The sequence below is a fragment of the Aotus nancymaae genome, unplaced genomic scaffold (assembly GCF_030222135.1).
Source record: "Aotus nancymaae isolate 86718 unplaced genomic scaffold, 86718_ANA_hifiasm-v0.15.2.pri h1tg000028l, whole genome shotgun sequence".
In the NCBI taxonomy this organism is placed as follows: domain Eukaryota; kingdom Metazoa; phylum Chordata; class Mammalia; order Primates; family Aotidae; genus Aotus; species Aotus nancymaae.
The window spans coordinates 3,307,621-3,331,385 of NW_026988441.1; the positions used below are offsets into that span (position 1 = coordinate 3,307,621).

At 43.9% G+C, this 23,765-nt stretch overlaps 1 pseudogene; it reads right to left on the minus strand.

Annotated features, from left to right (window-relative positions):
• The window catches only part of LOC105724024 (zinc finger protein 845-like), a 39,090-nt pseudogene extending 18,060 nt beyond the window's left edge, over positions 1-21,030 (minus strand).
• Positions 21,031-23,765: the final 2,735 nt, after the last annotated feature.

The window sequence follows — 23,765 nt, forward strand, 5'->3', positions numbered from 1 at the left end:
CTTCCCGCAGGGCTCCGTTTTCCGTGTCTTTTTTGTTATTGTTGTGAACATTTTTAAATAAAACTTTTGATGGTGTTACATAGGGATCCAAAGTTTTTCCTTTCCATGTGGATATTCAGTTATTTGTCCCAGCACATTCGTGGAAGAGATTTATTACTTTTCTTTTTTAATTGCTTTTTTAGTTTTTGAGATACAGTATTCCTCTGTCGCCTAGGCTGGAATGCAGTGGGTAAATCTTGGCTCACTGCGGGCTCTACCTTCTGGGTTGAAGCAATTCTCCTGCCTCAGCCTTTGGAGTAGCTGGCGTTACAGACTCCAGCCACCATGCCCGGCTACGTTTTGTATTTTTGTTAGATACGGGGTTTCACCATGTTGGCCACGCTGGTCTCGAACTCCTGACTTCAAGTGATCCACCTGCCTAGGCCTCCCAAAGTGCTGGGATTATAGGCGAGAGCCACTATGCCTGGCGCAACAAATCCTCTTTAATTTTTTTGTTTTTGAGACGGAGTCTCGCTCTGTCACTCAGGCTGGAGTGCAATGGCGTGATCTCCGTTCACTGCAACCTCCACCTCCCTGGTTCAAGCAATTCTCCTGTCTCTCAGCCTCCCGAGTAGCTGGGATTACAGGAATGCTCCACCTTGCCTGGCTAATTTTTTTGTACCTTTAGTAAAGACGGGGGTTTCTCATGTGGCTGGTCTGGAACTCCTGACCTCGTGATCAGCCGGCCTCGGCCTCCAAAAGTGCTGGGATTACAGGTACTTCACATTTTATATGATGAGAAAATATAATGAACACAAAAAAACTCTTCCGTGCCCGACGTTAGAATTTTTGGATCTTGCGCAGTAAGGAATTCAAGGTGTGTTCAAGTGCAGTGATGCGGAAGTTTGTTGAAAGCTTCCAGGTACACAGTAGGGCGTCCTCAGAAAGCAGGGGGTACACCTCCTCTTTGTTTTTCTTACATAGGAGCTCACATAAATAATGTAGACGTGCATAGATAACGTATGTCTACCTGCCGGTGGGCTGACACTATAACAAAACTTACTACTTTGTTGATTTAAAGCTATCCTTACTGAACCCAGCCAACCAACGCATTCATAAGATTCAGAGAGAAAAAATATATTCCAAATGAGACATGTGCACCTCTCCAGATAGTGGAGACATTTTCAGCTTGATATGGTAACACAATTGTGATCTTCAGAGAGTATAAATCTGTGTGCCATCTCATGTGCAATTTCTTATAGACCCAGCTTGGTGGTTCTTCAATGTTTCCTTTTGGAGTTGAACCAAATTTTATTATCAGTTTTCATCTGAATCCACTGGAGAATCAGAATATTTTTTGTTTCTGAGCCATGAATCATTTAATTCTGAATGTCTCATGAAAAGACACAAGAAGCAGTCAGGCACGCACCGTGAAGGCAGAGAGCAAAAGAGAAGGGGTTTGACATCTTGCTTTTTTCTAGACAGAGTTTCAGTCTTCTTGCTCATGCTGACGTGCAATGGCATCATCTTGGCTCACTACAACCTCCACCTACCGGGTTCAAGTGATTATCCTGCCTTAGCCTCCCGAGTAGCTGGGAATACAGGCGCCCACCATCATGCCCAGCTAGTTTTTGTATTTTTAATAGAGATGGGGTTTCACCATGTTAACCACTCTGGTCTCAAACTCCTAACTATTGTCTCTACTGTTACCTGTCAGTCCTCTTCATAAAGGCACAAAAAAGATTAATTAAAAAAAAAAACTAATTTGGACTAGGTTCAGTGGGTCAGGCTGCTAATCCCAGCACTGTGAAAGGTGGAGGCAGGCAGATCATGTGGTCAAGAGATCGAGATCATCCTGTCCAACATGGTGAAACCCCGTCCCTCCTAAAAATACAAAAATTACATGGGCATGGTGTCGCACATCTACATTCCCAGCTACTCAGGAGACTGAGGCAGGAGAATTGCTAGAACCTGGGAGGTGGAGGTGGCAGTGAGCCGAGATCACCCCACTGCAGTCTAGCCTGGCAACCACAGGTCACTGCACCCTCCACCTTCTAAGCTCAAGCCATCCTTTCACCTCAGACTCCACAGTAGCTCAACCTGCAGGCACGTGCCACCATGGCCAGCTAATTTTTATGTTTTGGTAGAAAAGGAGGTTTTTTTTCCATGTTGCCCAGACTGGTCTTGAATACCTCGGCTCATGTGACCCACCTGTCTTGGCCTCTGAAAGTGCTGGGATCACAGGCCAGAGCCATTTCATGTGCTCTCATCAAAAATTTGATGTTTCTTTTTATATCAATGTTAGCAGAATTTATATTGCTTTCATAGGGTCTCTTTTCAAACTCATGTCTTTGCTTCTGAGTGCCTCAAACTAGAGTCTGTTTGGTCATGTTATAACAGAGTTATACTCATTTATTCTGATGCAAAAAGTGTAAAATTCATGCATAATTTTCTATTTTTTCATGAACTTCTTGAAGGCCCTTTATACTAAAAAACTGTACCAAACAGGATATAAAAACAGTTGTAGATATTCACATGCCCGTATTTCTGGAATGCAAGGATGGTTCAACACATTCAAGCAAATCAATGTGATATACCACTTGAACAGAATGAAAGATAAAAACCACATAATCTCAATAGATGGAGAAAAAGCATTTCACAAAATTTAACATCCAGTCATCATAGAAATCCTAAACAAAATAAATAAAGAAGGAAATTTACCTCAACAATATAAAGACCATCCATGAAATCACCATAGTGGAAATAACCCATCAGGGAAAATGCAATGCTTTTTCTGCAGGATCTCACATGATGCAAGAATGCTGTCACCTCTTCTATTCAAGAAATACTGACTGTCTTTGCCAGGACAATTAAATAGCCAAAGAAATAAAACTCATCCAAATCAGAAAGAAAGAAGTACAATTATATTTCTTTGGAGATGACATAATCTTCTGTAGAAAATCAAAAAGAATCAAACAAAATACTACTGGAGCTAATAAACACATTCTGTATATTTGAAGAATACAATATTAGACCCAAGAATAAGTTGAATTTCCATAAATTAACAATAAACAATTTTAAAACAAAAGTAAGAAAACACCATTTGCTAAAAAAGTTAAAGTAAGAAATACTTAGGAATAAATGTAAAAAGGTTCAAAGTTTGTACCCTGAAATCTACAACCATTAATCTAAAGGATTAAAAACACATATATAGCCCGGAGCGGTGGCTCACGCCTGTAATCCCAGCACTTTGGGAGGCCGAGGCAGGTGGATCACGAGGTCAAGAGATCGAGACCATCCTGGTCAAAGTGGTGAAACCCCGTCTCTACTAAAAAATACAGAAAAATTAGCTGAGCATGGTGGCGCGTGCCTGTAATCCCAGCTACTCAGGAGGCTGAGGCAGGAGAATTGCCTGAACCCAGGAGGCGGAGGTTGCATTGAGCCGAGATTGCGCCATTGCACTCCAGCCTGGGTAACGAGAGTGAAACTCCGTCTCAGAAAAAAAAAAACACATATAGAGATAGAACCCATAGTAATGGTTGGAAAAATATTCTTAAATGGTTATATAACCCAATGTGATTTAGATTCAACACAACACTCTTAAAACTCCCTATCAGTTTTTGTTAAAGAAATAAAAAACAGGCCAGGCATCCTGGCTGACACCTATAATCCCAATAATTTGAAAGACCAAGGTGGGTGATAACCTGAGGTGAGGAGTCCACGATTAGCCTGGCCAACATGGCAAAACAACGTCTCTACTAAAAGTATAAAAATTAGCCGGGCATTGTGGCGGGCGCCTGTAATATCAGCTACTCAGGAGGCTGAGGCAGAATTGCTTGAACCTGGAAGGTGGAGGTTGCAGTGAGCTAAGATCACGCCACAGCACTCCAGCCTGGGCAATAAGAGCAGGATTCCACCCAAAAACTTTTTTTTTTTTTTTTTTTTTTTAAGACAGGGATTCACCATGTTGGCCAGGCTGGTCTTGAACTCCTGACCTCAGGTGATCCGCCTGCCTGGGCCTCCCAAAGTGCTGAGATTACAGGCATGAACCACCACACCCGGCCTAAAAATTTTTTTAAAAACACAAAACTCTCTACTAGGAAGAGACTTCTCTCTAGTATGAAGTCTATGATTACATGCAAGGTTTGATTTTTGTTTAAAAACCTTGCCATATTTATTTCAGTTGTAAAGTTTCTCACCAGTATGACATCTATGATGACATGCAAGGTTTGATTGTTAATAACCTTGCCACATTCATTACACTTGTAAAGTTTCTATCCAGTATAAACTGCCTTATCATTAACAAGGGCTGAATTTTGACCAAAGGTCTTGCCACACTCATTACACTTGTACAGTTTCTCTCCAGTATGACTTGGCCAGTGAACTGCAGGTCTGAACGATGTCTGAAAAATCTGCTGCATTTATTACACTTGTAAGATTTGTCGTCATTATGCATTCGCCAATGATTTGCTATGGTGGTAGCCTTGCTGAAGACTTGGTGACAATCATTACATTAGTAAAGTTCCCCTATACCATGGATTGCTTGATGACGAGTAAGTGTTGACGGCCACCCAAAGGCTTTGCCACACTCAATACACTTGTAGGGTTTCTCTCCAGTGTGAATTCTGGTATGTTCTGCCAGGTATGAATGACGCCCGAAAGCCTTGTTGCAAACCTTACATTTGTATGGTTTCTCTCCAGTATGAATTCTCCTATGTCTGTTAAGGTGTGAGTTGGTTCTGAAAACTTTGTCACATTCTTCACATTTGTAAGGTTTCTCTCCAGTATGAACTCTACGATGACTTGCAAGGGCTGATCTTTGACTAAAAACCTTCCCACATTCATTACACTTGTAAGGTTTCTCTCCAGCATGAATTATCTTATGAATTAGAAGATATGAATTTCGACCAAAGGTCTTGCCACACTCATCACACTTGTAAGGTTTCTCTCCAGTATGAACTGCCTTATGATTTGCAAGGGCTGAATTTCGAATGAAGGTCTTGCCACACTCATTACACTTGTAAGGTTTCTCTCCAGTATGCACTCTATGATGGTATACAAGGGCTGTCGGGTGAATAAAGGTCTTGGAACACTCATAACACTTGTAAGGTTTTTCTCCAGTATGAACTCTACGATGATATTTAAGGGATGACGTGTCACTGAAGGTCTTGTCACACTCATTACACTTGTAAGGTTTCTCTCCAGTATGAAATCTACGATGACATGTAAGTGAAGATGCCTGACAGAAGATCTTGCCACACTTATCACACTTGTAAGGTTTCTGTCCAGAATGAAGTCTACGATGGCGTGGAAGGGATGATGCCTGACTGAAGGTCTTGCCACATTCATTACACTTGTAAGGTTTCTCACCAGTGTGACAACTACGATGGCATGCAAGGTATCGCTTCTGATTAAAGACCTTGCCACATACATTACATTCATATTGTTTTTCTGCTAAATGGATTACCTGACGTTTCCTTAAGAGTGATCTACAATTAAAGGTTTTGCCACTCTCCTCATGACGTTGGAAAGGTTTTTCTCTCACGTGTACTTTCTGTTTTTGTGTGAGAAATGAAGAATAAAGGAAATTAATCCCGTAGTTATTAGAAACATGGATTTTGGGCCTACGAGAAATTCTTTGGGATGCTGAAACGGAAGAAGCATCGTTGACCGATTTTTCAACTTGATTACCAATGTTCTCTTCAGTCTGAAATATGTGGACTTCAGGGAGATGTGAATGAAAGCTTAATCCAAGTTGATCTTCAATAGGCTTGTTTTCAGCATGCCTTTGATCATATGGGTCTGTACTACGAGGAAACTTGTTGGTTTCTGTCCTGGGTGCTTCATGGCCATTTCTTTCATCTTCTTGCCACGGAAACTCAAAGTCATGAATACCTTTCTCAATTTCCTGGAAGCAAAAATTTTCAATGTGATGACTTTCATGTGTTTCCAATGTCCCTGTGTAGAACACTTCTGAATTGCCTGGCCCTGTGGATGAGAACTCTTTCATCATGCATTTGGAAGAGATATCTACAAAATATAAACACCAATAGATTTCCAATTAGATACATAACGCTGAAATGTGTAAACACGACACAAAAATAATACCTACTTTAAACTTTCCAAACATGATCTTCAAAGTTTAGGAACACAAAAGGAGTGAGATTATTTAATAAATAAAGAAGAATTACATAGACTTCAAACCATTTCTATAGAAGCCTATTTCCAAAATCATGAGAAAACACTGAGCAGACACTAGCATGTGTGACCTTAAAGCAAGGAGTATTTTTCCACTATGACCATAAACTGTATAACAGTTTGCAAAAAACATAACATTGTCACATCAATGAAGAGAAACATATATATTCTTCATATTTACAGCATATTTCCTGTATACAAATAAATGCTAAAGAACCACACGGTATACTGTATTGATAAATAATCCTTCATGAGCTCATGTAAGGATGACTAAAATCAATGTTAATTCAGTACCGTCAAAAAATCATAGCACTGAGAAGATATGAAAAGGTTACAAAAATTAGTCAGGCATGGTAGTCCCAGGTACTCTGGAGCCTGAGGGACAAAAATCACTTGAACCCAATAGGGAGAGGTTGCATTCAGCTGAGATCACACCACTGCACTCCTGCACTCCAGCCTGAGCAACAAGGTGAGACCGAGCCTCAAAAGAAAAAAAAAAGGAAAGAGAAAAAAATGTTAATACTATATTTTTCTGAGTAAATGTTATAAAATTACCTATATCCATGCAAAACAGGCACTTTGTGACATTTAAAAAATTTTTTTATGTATTTTAATTTTTTTCAGACAGAGTCTTGCTCTGTCACCCAAGCTGGAGTGCAATGCTGCAATCAGGGCTCACGGCAACCTCCGCCTCCTGGGTTCAAGCAATTCTCCTGCCTCAGCCTCCTGAGTAGCTGGGATTACAGGCATGTGCCATCACGCCTGGCTAATTTTTCTATTTTTAGTAGAGATGAAGTGTCATCATGTTAGCCAGGCTGGTCTCGAACAACTGACTTCAAGTCATCCACGCGCCTCAGCCTCCCAAAGTCCTGGGATTACAGGCATGAGCTACTGTGACTGGTAGGACTTTGTGACATTAGCCAGTGGAGTGTGTCAGTTATATTGCATACCACATACCAAAAAGCCATATGTATACTCATAAAAATAAAGTATTGTAACCCATGGTAAGGCCAGCAAGCAAATATAATAAGTCCATTTATACAACCTGCAGAATTCTAAACAATTTCCTCTTATGAAAAAAGCCACAACTTCTACTTGCCACCAGCACACAATATAAGAACTAAGGACCAGGCACGGTGGCTCACATCTCTAATCCCAGCACTTTGGGAGGCAGAGGCGGGTGGATCACAAAGTCAAGAGATCGAGACCATCCTGGTCAACATGGTGAAACCCCGTCCCTACTAAAGGTGCAAAAAATTAGCTGGGCATGGTCGGGTGTGCCTGTAATCCCAGCTACTGAGGCAGGCGAATTGCCTGAACCCAGGAGGTGGAGGTTGCGGTGAGCCGAGATCGCGCCATTGCCCTCTAGCCTGGGTAACAAGAGTGAAACTCCGTCTCAAAAAAAAAAAAAAAAAAAAAATATATATATATATATATATATACACATATGAACTGAGCTACATGTTAACATCACTACCTTCTGATGTCTAAGGTTAAGGTAATACACAGCATTATAAGGAATGACAATTGACTAACGGCCAGGTGCAGTGTCTCACGCCTCTAATCCCAGCACTTTCAGAGGCCGAGGCGGGCAGATCATAATGTCAGGGGTTCAAGACCAGCCTAGCCAATATGGGGAAACCATCTCTAGTAACAATACAAAATATTTGCTGAGCATGATCGCAGGTGCCCTTCATTCCAGCTACTCAAGAGGCTGAGGCAGGAGAATCATTTAAACCTTCCGGAGAGAGAGATCCAAGATGGCTGATCACTAGCAGCTCGGGCTCGTAGTTCCCAGTGAAAGCGCAGAGAACGAGAGGATGCCACACTTTCAGACGAATATTTGTTGCTCACGGACCAGGAGATTCCCAGCAGAGGAGCCCCACGTGTCGCCAGGGCGACTCTTGTGGCCAGCGCGGCGGTTTTGCTGGTGCCTTAGCGCGCCAGTTTTTGGTGCAGAGTCCGGAGATTCCCGGGCAGAAAAGCACCATCAATCTTAACACCGCTATTTTGGCCGGCGCAGTGGATTGCTCAGATTTCAGCGCTGGGAATCAACAAGTTGGACGTCTGCTCAGAGACCTAGTTAGAAAGTCGGTAATTACAAAGACAACAGACGAATAAATATATAATGAAGGGAAGAAATCAGCGTAAAAAGGCAGAGAATACTCAAAATCAGAATGCCTCTCCCTGTACAGGGGATCGCAATTCCTCATCAGTAACGGAACAAGGCTTAATAGATTACGAATGTGTTCCAATAACAGAAGCAGGTTTCAAAACATGGGTGATAAGAAACTTCTGTGAATTAAAAGAATTTGTTCTAACCCAATGCAAAGAAACTAAGAACCTTGAAAAAAGGTTTGACGAAATGTTAACGAGAATGGACAATTTAGAGAGGAATATAAGTGAATTGATGAAGCTGAAAAACACAACACGAGAACTTTGCGAAGCATGCACAAGTTTAAACAGTCGAATTGATCAAGTAGAAGAAAGGATATCAGAAGTCGAGAACCAGCTCAGTGAAATGAAATGAGAAGACAAGATTGGAGAAAAAAGGATGAAAAGGAATGAGCAAAGTCTCCAGGAAATATGGGACTATGTGAAAAGACCTAATTTACATTTGATAGGTGTACCTGAATGTGACAGAGAATGAATCCAAGTTGGAAAATACTCTTCAGGATATCATTCAGGAAACCTTTCTCAACCTGGCAAGGCAGGGTAATATTCAACTTCAGGTAATACAGAGAACACCACAAAGATATTCTTCAAGAAGACCAAACCCAAGGCACATAATTGCCAGATTTATTAGGGTTGAAATGAAGGAGAAAATACTAAGGGCAGCCAGAGAGAAAGGTCAGGTTACCCATAAAGGGAAACCTATCAGACTTACAGCAGATCTCTCAGCAGAAACCCTACAAGCCAGAAAAGAGTGGGGACCAATATTTAACATCCTTAAAGAAAAGAACTTTCAACCCATAATTTCCTATCCAGCCAAACTAAGCTTTATAATCGAAGGAAAAATTAAATCTTTTGCGAACAATCAAGTACTTAGAGAGTTCACCACCACCAGGCCTGCTTTACAAGAGCTTCTGAAAGAAGCACTATACATATAAATGAAAAACCAATATCAGCCTTTCCAAAAATATATCAAAAAGAAAAGAACATTAACACAATGAAAAATTTACACTAACTAATGGGCAAAACAGCCAGCTAGCATCAAATGCCAGTATTAAAGTTATATATATTCTAATCGGATAAAAAGCCAAAACCCATCGGTATGCTGCATCCAGACCCATCTCACATGCAACGATACACAAAGACTCAAAACAAAGAGAAGGAGGAAGATTTATCAACCATTCAGAGAGTAAAAATAAACAAATAAATAAAAAGCAGGAGATGCAATTCTCACCTCTGATAAAGTAGACTTTAAAGCAACAAACAGCAAAAGAGGCAAAGAAGGACATTACATAATGGCAAAAGGATCATTGTAACAAGAACAGCTAACGATTTTATAGATCAACGAGACAGAAAATTAACAAGGACATCCAGGACTTGAACTCAGACCCAGAACAAGTAAACTTAATAAACATTTATAGAACTCTCCACTTCAAATACATAAAACATACATTACCACCTCACACCTATTCCATAAGTGGCTACATAATTGGAAGTAAATAACTCCTCAGTAATCGCATAGCATTTCATAGGTTTAAATGAAATATTGGTTGGCTGCTCGTTTGTTATTTTCTTCCCTTATTCCTTCCTGTTTACATCAAGTATAATTATTGGTATTAAAGAGGTTTTCAATACCCATTACTAAAATGCATTCTAGCCTGGGCAAGAAAGCAATACTCCCATTCTCTCTCTCTCTTTCTCTTCCTTTTTCCTCCTCTTCTTTATTCTCCTTCTTTCTTTCTTTCTTTCAAAAAAAAAAAAAAAAAGAATGAATGGACCGAGTCCTCACACTTCAACTTGAATAATTCACAAAAACATCTTCCGTGAAAAAAGCAAGGAAGAACAACAATATCATTGATGCAAATTGCAAAACAAATAAAACACTGGTATAAATTGCTTATAGATAAAGACTCTGAAGTAAAAAAAAAAAACCTTCCGAAGAGGGGAGGTTGCAGTAAACTGAGATTATGCCATTACACTCCAGCCTAGTTGACAGGGCAAGACTCCATCTTTTTTTTTTTTTTTTTTTTTTTCCCCCCGAGATGGAGTTTCGCTCTTGTTACCCAGGCTGGAGTGCAATGGCGCAATCTGGGCTCACCGCAACCTCCGCCTCCTGGGTTCAGGCAATTCTCCTGCCTCAGCCTCCCAAGTAGCTGGGATTACAGGTGCGCGCCACCATGCCTAGCAAATTTTTGTATTTTTAGTAGAGACGGGGTTTCACCTTGTTGAGCAGGATGGTCTCGATCTCTTGACCTCATGATCCACCTGCCTCGGCCTCCCAAAGTGCTGGGATTATAGGCATGAGCCACCATGCCCGGCACCAAGACTCCATCTTAAAGGAAAAAAAATAAAAATGGCCGGACATGTGGCTCATGCCTGTAATTCCAGCACTTTGGGAGGCTGAGGCTGATGGATCACGAGGTCAGGAGTTCAAGACCAGCTTGGCCAACCTAGTGAAACCCCATCTCTACTGAAAATACAAAAAATTAGCAGGCTTGGTGGTGCATGCCTGTACCCCAGCTACTCAGGAGGCTGAGGTAGGAGAACTGCTTGAATGTGGGATGCAGAGGGAAAAAAATAATTGACTAACAGTGTCGCAGGGTACAATTATGATGTCACAACCACAGTTATGTAACAGCCAGGCAATGCAGGAATTCTCTATATATGCACTGCCCTCACGTTCTCTACTTCACTGTGCATAAAATATAAAACAGAATGTTTACTAGAAAAATTTATAAACTGAGATCAGAGAAAACACTGAATAGAACAAACTGCAAAATAAAACCATTACAAATATGATGCGGGCTCCCTGGAATGAATGTTCTTATTGGTGAAAAGCCATGTTGAGCGTTCTCATTCTCCAATAGGATGTTCCTGCACATGGAGCCTTTGAGAGAATTTGGTCATGGCTGTTGACTACTCGTGAATAGAATCAGTGCTTTTATAAAAATAGACAGTCAAGAGCTCGTTGCCTGTTCCTCTTTCCACCATGTCAGGACACAGCAGGAAGGTGGCTGGGCTGAACCACGAGAAGGTTCGCACCAGGAACCAATATGGCTGCACCTTGCTCCTGGAGTTCCCACTTTCCAGACTCATGCAAAATAAATTTCTGTGTCTTAAGTCTTCCAGCTTAAGCTATTTCTTTTTTGTTTGTTTGTTTTTGAGAAGGAGTCATGCTCTATCACCCAAGCTGCTGTTTTGTGGCACAATTCTCCTGCCTCAAGAGATTCTCCTACTTCATCCCAGGCTCACTCTGTCATTCAGGCTGGAGTGCAGTGGTGCGATCTTGGCCCACTGAAACTTCCACCTCGTGGGTTCAAGTGATTCTCCTGTGTACCTGGGATAACAGGCGTGTACCACCACATCCAGCTAATTTTTGTATTTTTAGTAAACGCAGTTTCACCATGTTGGCCAGGCTGGTCCTGAACTCCTGGCCACAGGTAATTTGCCTGTCTCAGCCTCTTAGACTGCTGGGATTACAGATGTAAGCCACCGCGCCGGGCAAATTTTTTGCATTCAGTAGATACGAGTTTTCACCATGTTGGCTAGACTGGTCTCGAACTCCTGACTGCAAGTGATCCACCCACCATGGCCTCCCAAAGTGCTGGAATTAGAGGCGTGAGCCACCACAGCCGGCCAGTCTAAGCTATTTCTGACATGACAATAAAGTGACTGAGACAGAAAAAGGAGCATCTCATCATCAACATCACCAAAGGCTGACAAATATTATTAAACAAAGGAAGTTTAGAATCTGTCCAATAAAACTTGCAACACTTGAAGCCATCTAATAGCACTTACATGTTTTAAAAAGCCTTGAGGCAGGGCGGGCATGGTGGCTCATGCCTATAATCCCAGCAATTTAGGAGGTCGAGACAGGAGGATCACAAGATCAGCAGATTGAGAACATCCTGGTAAACACGGTAAAACACCGTCTCTACTAAAAGAATACAAGAAGTAAGCAGAGCATAGTGACATGCAGTTGTAGTCCCAGCTACTTGGAAGGCTGAGGCATGAGAATCACTTGACCCTGGGAGGCAGAGTTTGCAGTGAGCCAAGATCACAACTCTGCACTCCAGCCTGGGCAACAGACCAAGACTCTAGCTAAAAAAAAATAAATAAATAAATAAATGAAAGAAGGCTAAGGAGTAATTCCAACACACAAATATATATAAAGTTCTTCAGTAAACGTAAATTAAAGGACAGACAGAGCAGGTACCGTGGTTCATGTCTGTTAGCCCAGCACATTAGGAGAACAAGGCAGGTGAATCACATGAGGTCGGGAGTTTGAGACCAGCCTAACAAAAAAGGAGAAACCCTGTCTCTACTAAATACACAAAATTAGCAGGGGGTGGTAGCATATGCCTGTAATCCCAGCTGAGGAACCCTGCGACATATGAAGAAATGCATATATTGGTCTTTTCCCCAGTTCCTGACACAGAGCTCCTAAGACCTTGGGATGTCCTGGGTGATGGGAGGGAGATTTGTCCTAATGAGGCAACCTCTAAGGTCTCCTGGATGGGGCTGATCAACAGAAAGGTCAGGACATGCTTAGAAGCATGAACCAGTCACTGCCATCAGCCATCCTCCACAAAGGGGAGGGGGCTGGAGATTGAGTTAATATCAATCATGACTACGTGATGATGCCTCCTTGCAAATCCCTCAACTATGGGGATACAAGAGATTCCAAACACTGAACACATGCAGATGCCTGGGGCCTGGCACACCAGTGAATCTTCTCATGGTCCTTGTGTGGAGCACAGCTCACTGGAAAGATGCCTCTGGTTTTATGTACACTGATATTTGTTTAAGCCACTGCTACTTTTTTTTTTTCCCAGAGATAGAATCTCACTGTTTCACCCAAGCTGGATTGTAGTGTCATGATCTCGGCTCACTGCAACCTCTGCCTCCCAGGTTCAAGCAATTCTCCTGCCTCAGACTCCTGAGTAGCAAACAGGGAAATGGATATGTTCAAAAAATAAAAACAAAAACTGACTTTTTTTCTTTTATTGAGACGGAGTTTTGCTCTTGTTACCCAGGCTGGAGTGCAATGGGGCGATCTCGGCTCACCGCAACCTCTGCCTCCTGAGTAGCTGGGATTACAGGCACGTGCCACCACATCCAGCTAAGTTTTGTATTTTTAGTAGAGATGGGTGTAAGGTTTGTTCTTGGGTTCTTGCCGAGTTTAAAAGGGAAGAAACTGAAGCCAGCACAAAAAGATCCAACGCAAAGGGATTTATTCAGGCTCCCGAGTGAGGTTCTGCGGTCCGACAGGATGAGCCAGAGAAGTCACGTGGACTCCGCTCAGACGTGGGGTTTTACAGGGAGTGGAGGCATTTGATTGGTGGTGCCCAAGATGAGTGGGGCGCAGATGGGACAAAATGTTGGGGAGTGGGGCCCGGATGGGACAAAATGACAGGCGGGGAGTGGGGCCCAGATGGGACAAAATGGTAGGCAGGGAGTGGGGCCCAGATGGGAGAAAATGGTATCAGGCAGGTCCTGGTGGGGTGTTTTTCGGGCCTCCCGGTGGCGGGGGGGGGTGTCCGAGCTCCCGGCAAGGGAAGGGGATGTGTCCGAGCTCCCGGCAAGCGAAGCGGGGAGCGTCTGATCTCCCGGCGAGGGGTGGGGGGGGTGTGCCTCCATGCTCCCAGCAAGGCAACTGGCCCAGCCTTAAAATGAGGTTTCACCATGTTGACCAGGATGGTCTCGATCTCTTGACCTCGTGATCCACCCGCCTCGGCCTCCCAAAGTGCTGGAATTACAGGTGTGAGCCACCGCGCCCGGCTAAAAACTTTCACTCTTGTTGCCCTGCCTGGAGGGCAACAGAGTGAAATGGCATGATCGCAACTCACTGCAATCTCCACCTCCCAAGTTCAAGGCATTCTCCTACCTCCGCCACCCAAGTAGCTGGGATTACACTCAGGTGTCACAATCCCCGGCTAATTTTGCATTTTTAGTACAGACAGGGTTTCTCCATGTTGATCAAGCTGGTCTCGAACTCCCGACCTCAACTGATCTGCCCACCTCAGCCTCCTCAAGTGCTGGGATTACAGGTGGGAACCACCGCACCCAGCCAGAAGTGGATATCGTTGAAGTCTGCCATAACGTTTTGTGTTTTTGAGACAGTGTTTCACCTGGGCTGGAGAGCAGTGGTGGGATCTCAGCTCTCTGCAACCTTGGCCTCCCAGGTTCAAGCGAATCTCTATCCTCAGCCTTTTAAGTAGCTGAAATTACAGGTGTGGGCCACCACGCCAAGCTGATTTTTGTATTTTTAGTAGAGATGGGCTTTCGCTATGTTGGCCAGGCTGGTCTGGAACTCCTGACCTAAAGTGATCCATAAGACTCAGCCTCCCACAGTGCTGGGATTATAGGCATGGGAGATGACGCCTGGCCTGCCATAAGGTTTTACAACTACTTGAATTCTGGAACCCTCGTGGGGTATCATGAAGAACGCACAACATCTAAACAAAGGGGACAGTTAAAGTCCAGATGCGGCATCATGAAGCTTTTCATTTCAAAATCAATAAGGCTTCCATTTTAGTCCAGCAAGGATGTGGATCCCAGGAGGCAACAAGGGAAAATACGAACACACGCAAGGGCACATCCCCGCTTCTGGAGGGAAGTTGTCCTTACCCAGGGAGACCAGGTTCCTGTAGTTCTCCAACATCACGTCCCTGTATAAAGTCCTCTGAGCAGGGTCCAGGCATCTCCACTCCTCCGGAGAGAATTCTATGGCCACGTCCCTGAATGTCAATAGACCCTGAAATGAAAACACATTTTAACCAAATCATCATCAGAGGAGTTTTTTTTCTTTCTTTCTTTTTTGACATGGAGATTCCCTCTTGTTGCCCACGCTGGAGTGCAATGGCATGATCTGGCCTCACCAAAAGCTCCACCACCTGGGTTCAAGCAATTCTCCTGCCTCAGCTTCTCGAGTAACTGGGACTACAGGCAGACGCCACCACACCCGACTAACTTTGTATTTTTCATAGAGACAGGGTTTCTCCATGTGGGTCAGGCTGGTCTTGAACTCTGAAGCTCAAAAGATCCACCAACCTCGCCTACCGAAGTACTGGGATTACCGGCGTGAGCCACCAAGTCCTGCCAAAGGAGTTTTTAGCTTTACAGAAAATGAGAAAAGAAGAGAGGCGAAAGCATGGTTTTAATTGTAGTGAACGTTCTGACAAATGCGAGTAAGGGACTTTTCACCACATTGGGTCTTTCTAGTTGTGTTTTATTATACTTTCTGAAGAAGTCATAATACCCTCTCGGTATGAATTCCTTACATTTGTAGATAATACAAGATGCACACATACACAAAATCAATGCAGGATTCCCATTATACAAATGTTAGACACTTTTATTGACACACCAAGTGACATTCAGTATCTAGATGAGAGAGAGCATGAGTGACGTCTTCAGAGACGACAGCGTCCACAGTGAAAGATCAGAAACTAAAATTGTGCAAGTTGTGGTGGCACGTGGCTGTAGTCCCAGCTACTCAGGAGTCTGAGGCAGGAGAACTGCTTGAACCCAGAAGGCAGAGGTTGCAGTGATCCGAGATTGCACCACTGCAGTCCAGCTTGGGCAACAGAGACTCCGTCTCAAAAAAACAAAACAAATAGGCCGGGCGCGGTGGCTCAAGCCTGTAATCCCAGCACTTTGGGAGGCCGAGGCGGGTGGATCACGAGGTCAAGAGATCGAGACCATCCTGGTCAACATGGTGAAACCCCGTCTCTACTAATACAAAAAATTAGCTGGGCACGGTGGCGCGTGCCTGTAATCCCAGCTACTCAGGAGGCTGAGGCAGGAGAATTGCCTGAACCCAGGAGGCGGAGATTGCGGTGAGCCGAGATCGCGCCATTGCGCTCCAGCCTGGGTAACCAGAGCGAAACTCCGTCTCAAAAAAAAAAAAAAAAAAAACAAAACAAATAAAAAACAGGGAGCAGTGGCTCATGCCTGTAATCTTAGCACTTTGGGAGGCCAAGGCAGACAGATCATGAGGTTAGGAGATTGAGACCATCCTGGCTAACACGGTGAAATCCTGTCTCTGCTAAAAATACAAAAAAAATTAGCCTGGGATGGTGGTACTTGCCTATAGACCCAACGACTTGGGAGGCTTAGGCAGGAGAATCACTTGAATCCAAAATGTGGAGGTTCCAGTGAGCTAAGATCATGCCACTTCACTCTAGCCTGGGTGACAGAGCAAGTATCCGGTTTAAAAAAAAAAAAAAATTATCTGAGCATGGTGGCACACACCTGTGGTCCCAGCTACTTGGGAGGCTGAGGTTGGAGGATGGCTTGATCCTGAGGGTAGAGGTTGCAGTGAGCTAAGATCGCACCACTGTGCTCCAGCCTGTTCAACAGAGCGAGACTGTGTCTCAAAATAAAATAAAATACATGAAAACAAAATTGCTCTTCTGTAGTGTGGAGAGCAAGGAAAAAAAAGAAAAAGAAAATCAAATTACTCAAAGTATGAAAATCCATTCTGTATATATATATCCACAAAATGATAAAATCTACACAGACTCACCAGAAACTAACTAAATGTTAATACAAAGTGTTGTCATTTCCCCAGGTTTTCAAAATATAAAAGATTTTATTTATTTATTTATTATTTTTTTTTGAGACGGAGTTTCGCTCTTGTTACCCAGGCTGGAGTGCAATGGTGCGATCTTGGCTCACCGCAACCTCCGCCTCCTGAGTTCAGGCAATTCTCCTGCCTCAGCCTCCTGAGTAGCTGGGATTACAGGCACGCGCCACCATGCCCAGCTAATTTTTTGTATTTTTAGTAGAGATGGGGTTTCACCATGTTGACCAGGATGGTCTCGATCTCTTGACCTTGTGATCCACCCGCCTCGGCCTCCCAAAGTGCTGGGATTACAGGCATGAGCCACCATGCCCAGCCCAAAGATTTTCAAAATATATACATATGTTTGTTTATATGTATGTATGTGTGTGTGTGTGTGTGTGTGTATATATATATAAAGGTTTTAAAAACATAAAAAGTAACAAGCTTTATTTAACTAAAGAGGAATCTCATTTTGTTGGAAAAAAATACTTTAGCCGGGCGCGGTGGCTCAAGCCTGTAATCCCAGCACTTTGGGAGGCCGAGACGGGTGGATCACGAGGTCAAGAGATCGAGACCATCCTGGTCAACATGGTGAAACCCCGTCTCTATTAAAAATACAAAAAATTAGCTGGGCATGGTGGCACGTGCCTGTAATCCCAGCTACTCAGGAGGCTGAGGCAGGAGAATTGCCTGAACCCAGGAGGCGGAGGTTGCAGTGAGCCGAGATCGCGCCATTGCACTCCAGCCTGGGTAACAACAGCGAAACTCTGTCTCCAAAAAAAAAAAAAAAAAAAAAAAAAATACTTTGGCAGCTGGGGGCAGGAAGGAATCTTGTCAGATCTAAGAAAACAGGAAATGACCCTCCTAGAAGAATCACTCCATCTTTTTTGATTGGGGGAGGATAGAGTCCCATTCTGTCACCAGGCTGGACTGCAGAAGCGCGACCTCAGCTCACTGCAAACTTCCCCTGCCAGGTTGAAGTGATTCTTCTGCCTCAGCCTCCCAAGTAGCTGGGGCTACAGTGGCACACCACCATGCCCAGCTAATTTTTGTATTTTTAGTAGAAAAGAGGTTTCACCTTGTTGGCTAGGATGGTCTTAATCTCTTTACCTTGTGATCTGCCTGCCTCAGCCTCCCAAAGTGCTGGGATTACAAAGGCATGATCCACCATGGCTGGCCGGCACAATCACCCTTTCAACTCTCTGACCTGGAGGAATCTTCAGACATCTGTAGTCATGCAGACGCACACGGAGGCAGCCACTGTGGCACTATTAACACAGAGGAAAATTGCACAGGACCCACATGTTGTCATCCAGCAGATTTCCAATGCAGATGTCAAAGAGCAAGCTAGCCATGTCTACTAACATGAGAACATGTAAAGTTTCACAACTGGCAGGATCAAATTTCAAAGCAAAATATTTACTGGAACACAAAGAAGAAAACAACGGGCACTGGCACTGGGGTCTACTTGAGGGTGGAGGGTGGAAAAGAAAAGAGGAGCAGAAAAAATAACCATTAAGGGCCGGTCACGGTGGTTCACGCATGTAATCCCAGCACTTTGGGAGGCCGGGGCGGGTGATTCACCTGAGAGCAGGAGTTCAAGACCAGCCTGATCAACATGCTAAAATGCTGCCTCTAGCAAAAATACAAAAATTAGCCAATTTTGGTGACAGGCACCTGTAATCCCAGCTGCTGGAGAGGCTGAAGCAGGAGAATCACTTGAACCCAGGAGGCAGAGGTTGTGGTGAGCCGAGATCATGCCATTATACTCCACCCTGGGCAACAAGAGCAAAACTCCGTCTCAAAAAAATAAATAGCCAGGCATGGTTGCTTATGCCTGTAATCCAAACACTTTGGAACAGGAGGTCAGGAGTTTAAGACCAGTGTGGCCAAGATGGTAAAACCCCTTCTCTACTACAAATACAAAAAAAAAGAAAAAAAAAAAAACTCTGAGCACGGTGGTGCATGCCTGTAATCCCAGCTGCTCAGGACGCTTAGGCAGAGAATTGTTTAAACCCAGGAATTGGAGGTTGCGGTGAGTAGAGGTCATGCCACTGCACTCTAGCCTCGGCAATAGCGAGATTCCGTCTCCAAATAATAACAATAAATGAAAAATAACTATTGGGTACTGGGCTTAATACTGGAGTGATGAAATAATCTGTAAAACAAACCCTGACTACACAAGTTTTCCTATGTAACAAACCTTCACCTGGAGCCCCAAACCTAAAGTTTAAAAAAAAAAATTAAAATGTTTTTTATTTTACTGCAGAATTTTTTCTAGTCTCATAATGATGACAAAAATACATGTGTACGTACGACACCTGCCACAGAACTGACAGTAGTGGGTCCTGGGTGAGGTTGGAAGGAGGGTGGAGGACATGACGGGAAAAGGAGGTGCTTTATGGCCAAGGGGCTAAGCTGCAGCTTTGCTTGGAGCTTTACCACAAAACAAGTATGTAAATCACGTGGTGTTTAAATAAAAAATATACATTTAATAAGAAATAAATGGGCTGGGCACGGTGGCTCATGCCTGTAATTCGAGGACTCTAAGAGGCTGCTGTGGGTGGATTATCTAAGGTCAGGAGTTCAGGACCAGCCTGGCCAACATGGTGAAACCCCATCTGTACTAAAAATACAAAAAAAAATTAGCCTGGCATGGTGGCACTTGCCTGTAATTTCTGCTACTGGGGAGGCTAAGGCAAGAGAATCACTTGAACCCATGAGGCAGAGGTTGCAGTTAGCCGAGATCGTGCCACTGCACTCTAGCCTGACCAACAGCAACACTCCATCTCAAAAATAATAATAATAATAATAGGCCTGGTGTGGTGGCTGATGCCTGTTATCCAGCATTCTGGGTGGCTGCAGCGGGTGGATCACAAGGTCAGGAGTTTGAGACCAGCCTGGCCAACATGGTGAAACCCTGACTCTACTAAAAATACAAAAAGTAGCCAAGCGCAGTGGTGGACACTCATAATCCCAGCTACTCGGGAGGCTGAGGCAGGAGAAGAGCTTGAACCCGGGAGGTGGAGGTTGCAGTGAGCCGAGATCACACCACAGAACTCCAGCCTAAGACAAAGCAAGTGTCCGCCTCAAAAAATAATATTCCTTGACATGTACAGGTAAGAAATAATAATAATAATAATAATAATAATAGGTGGAATGACAATATGGCTCCTAGCCGGGCGTGGTGGCAAGCCTGTAATGCCAGCTACTCAAGAGGCTGAGGAAGGAGAATTGCTTAAACGCGGGAAGCAGAGGTTCAGTGAGCCGAGACTGTGCCACTGCACTGCAGCCTGGGTGACAGAGTGACAGTCTGTCTCAAAAAAAAGAAAAAAAAGAGAGAGAGAGAATACAGCTCCATCCTCTAGTATAAAAAAGAAGTACTGCTCCCATATTTGAGAAAATCATACCCATTTATACCAAAAACCCCTGTCACAAGCCTCTCCACAGTAATACCATAGTCTGCATGAGCTTAATGTGCTAAGAATCGTTGAATGAATCTTCTATTATTTAGGCTCCTTTCATATGCTTAACATAACAATGGCATAAAATACCTTGTATCATTCATGTCTGTGTATGAACTTTCCGTTCGAATGAGTAAGATTTTTGGAGTCAAAAAAGCAGTAACTCACTCAATTACCTAAAAATATAGTATAAAATCAGGCAGAAATTATTTCCCCTTACTGGCTTCCTTTTCTAGAATTTACCCCGTACTTTGTGCACATTAATACGTGACTTCCATGGGCAGCTGCTCCACTCCTGGTCTACAGAGAGCTGACGGCGCATCCAGACGTGGCCCCTGAACACTCCCTGCTGCCCAGCAGCCCTGACACCACGGGGCCCACACCCCGTCTCCATCCACGTCTGGGGTGAGCCCTTCCCAGGACCATGCCCAGTGCAGCCTCTTCCCAAGCTCATGTCACTGGGTCACCAGAGATGGAATCTAAGCGAGATGAGAGGGACTGAGGGAAGGCATGGGTGAGCGCCAGCAAACCTGTCAGGCAGGAAGCTTCAGACTCAGAGAAGATTCCCAACTGCAAGCAGGAAGGAGACAGAACAATCCACCGAGAAGATCATCTCACCTGAGGAAGAGCCATCCCTGACTCGTTTGCTTTCCTCTTCCTCTTCCTCTTCTGGGTTTCTTCCTCAGGTATCAAGAGTCTTTAGAAGTCAATCCTGAACGTTAAAAATATGTTGTCTGCTGGGCGCGGTGGCTCACGCCTGTAATCCCAGCACTTTGGGAGGCTGAGGCGGGTGGATCACCTGAGGCCAGGAGTTTGAGGCCAGGAGTTCGAGACCAGCGTGACCAATATGGTGAAACCCTGTCTTTAAAAAAAAAAAAAAAAAAAAAGTTTGTTCCTCAGAATCAACACACCCCCTCCCTGGAACACAACAACATATACAAAGGAGACCTCACCCTAAGGAAATACGGTTCCCTCTGCTGCCCACTGCACCAGGGATGATAAACTCCTACAAGAAAACTAAGTGATTTTTGATCCCTTTCTTCAGAACCCGCTTCCCTCCTGGAGACGCCCACACACACACTGCATCAGTGGCGAGCTGGGATGGTCACTGACATCTTTACCAAGTACACGCTCAAACAATCAAACTTAAGTATTAGGTACCAAAGGTTTCCAATAAATAATAAAGACTAGAAAGCATGCAGACCTTGATCTCAACCAGACACAACTAACTTCAAACAGAAATTATTTTTTTTTTGGAGATGGAGTCTGGCTCTGTAGCCTAGGCTGGAGTGTAGTGGCTCGATCTTGGCTCACTGCAACCTCTGCCTCCTGAATCCCGGTTCAAGCAATTCTCCTGCCTCAACCTCCTGAGTAGCTGGGATTACAGGCACACACCTGAGCTAATTTTGTATTCTTAGTAGAGATGGGGTTTCACCATGTTAGCAAGGCTGGTCTCGAACTCCTGACCTTGTGATCCATACACCTTGGCCTCCCAAAGTGTTGGGATTACAGGCATAAGCCACAGCACCGGCTAGAAACTATTTTTAAATTGTTTTTACGTTTTTTCTGAGATAGGGTTTCACCATGTTGGTCAGATTGGCCTCAAACTCCTGACATCAGGTGATCCACCCCCATCGGCCTCCCAAAGTGCTGGGATTACAGGTGTGAGCCACTGCACCTGGCCTAAGTTGTTTTTTAAAATATCTAAGGATGGGCACAGTGGCTCATGCCTGTAATCGCATCACTTTGAGAGGCCTAGGTGGGCAGATCGCGAGTTCAAGAGTTTGAGACCAGCCTTGCCAACATGGTGAAACCTAAAAATATAAAAATTAGCCAGGCACAGTGGTGTGTGCCTATAATCCCAGCTACTCAGACGACTGAGACAGAATAGCCTGAACCCGGGAGGTGGAGGTTGCAGTGAGGGGAGGTTGTGCCACTGCACTCCAGCCTGGGTGACCAAGTGAGATTCCGTTTCAAAAAATTAACTAACTAACTAACTAGTTAACTAATTAATTCTGGGGTCAACAGGAAAATAACTGGAACATAAACATATACAGAAGGAAATGATGTGATTTAGTTACAGGATGCCACAAAGGCGTCTTTCAGAAGTGATTATGTAGTAAAAAAGAAATTTTTAAAACTAAAATTTATCTCAAATTCAAACTGCAAAAAATAATAATAGTAAAGTAAAAGAAACGAAGAAGTAACAGAAAGAAAAAAACATATATTTCACAACAAGAACAAAAGCACTTTTGATGTATCTTTTTTTTTTTTCTTTTTTGAGATAAAGTCTGGCTCTGTTGCCCAGGCTGGAGTACAGTGGCACAATGTCAGCTCACTGCAGCTCACTTAGCCTCCCAGGTAGCTGGGATTAAAGGCTCATGCCACCAGCCACAGATAATTTTTGTATTTTTAGAAGAGACAGCATTTTACCATGTTGGCCACACTGGGCTTGAACTCCTGACCTCAGGTGATCTGCCCACCTCAGCCTCACAAAGTGCTAGGGTTACAGGCTTGAGCCACCTGACTCTTTTTTTTTTTTAAATTTGGTTTTTTCATTGTTTCTTTTTTTGAGATGAAAATTTGCTCTGCCGAACAGGCTGCAGTGCAGTGGCACAATTTCGGTTCATGGCAACCTCTACCTTTCAAATTCAAGTGATTCTTGTACCTCAGCCTCCCAAGTACCTAGAACTATAAGTGCATGCCACCACACCCTGTAGCCATGAGGATATCATCAGCTCTGATGTCCCTTTTAAAAAGTACTATGAGCCAGGTGTGGTGGCTCATGGCTGTAATCCCAGCACTTTAGGAGGCCAAGGTGGGCAGATCACCTGAGGTCAGGAGTTTGAGAACAGCCTGACCAACATGGAGAAAGCCTATCTCTATACTAAACATACAAAATGAGCCTGGTGCGGTGGTCTATGCCTGTAATCCCAGCTACTTGGACGGCTGAGGCAAGAGAATCGCTTGAACCCAGGAAGTGGAGGTTGCAGTGAGTGGAGATCGTGCCACTGCAGTCCACCTTGGGCCACAGGAACAAATCTCCGTCTCAAAAAAAAAAAAAAAAAAAAAAAAAAACTACTATATAGGCCAGGTGCGGTGGCTCATCCCTGTAATCCCAACTGCAATCCCAGTACTTTGAGAGGCCAAGACAGGAGGATCCTTTGAGCTCAAGATATTGAGACCAGCCTGGGAAACAGTGATAACCCATTTCAAAAAAAAAAAAAAAACAAACCCACAAAAACACAAAACCTAGTCAGGCTTGGTGGCTCATGCCTGTGGTTTCACCTACTCGGGAGGCTGAGTTAGGAGGATCACTTGAGCCTACCAGGTTGAGGCTGCAGTTAGAGGAGATCACCCCACTGCACTCCAGCCTGAGCCGC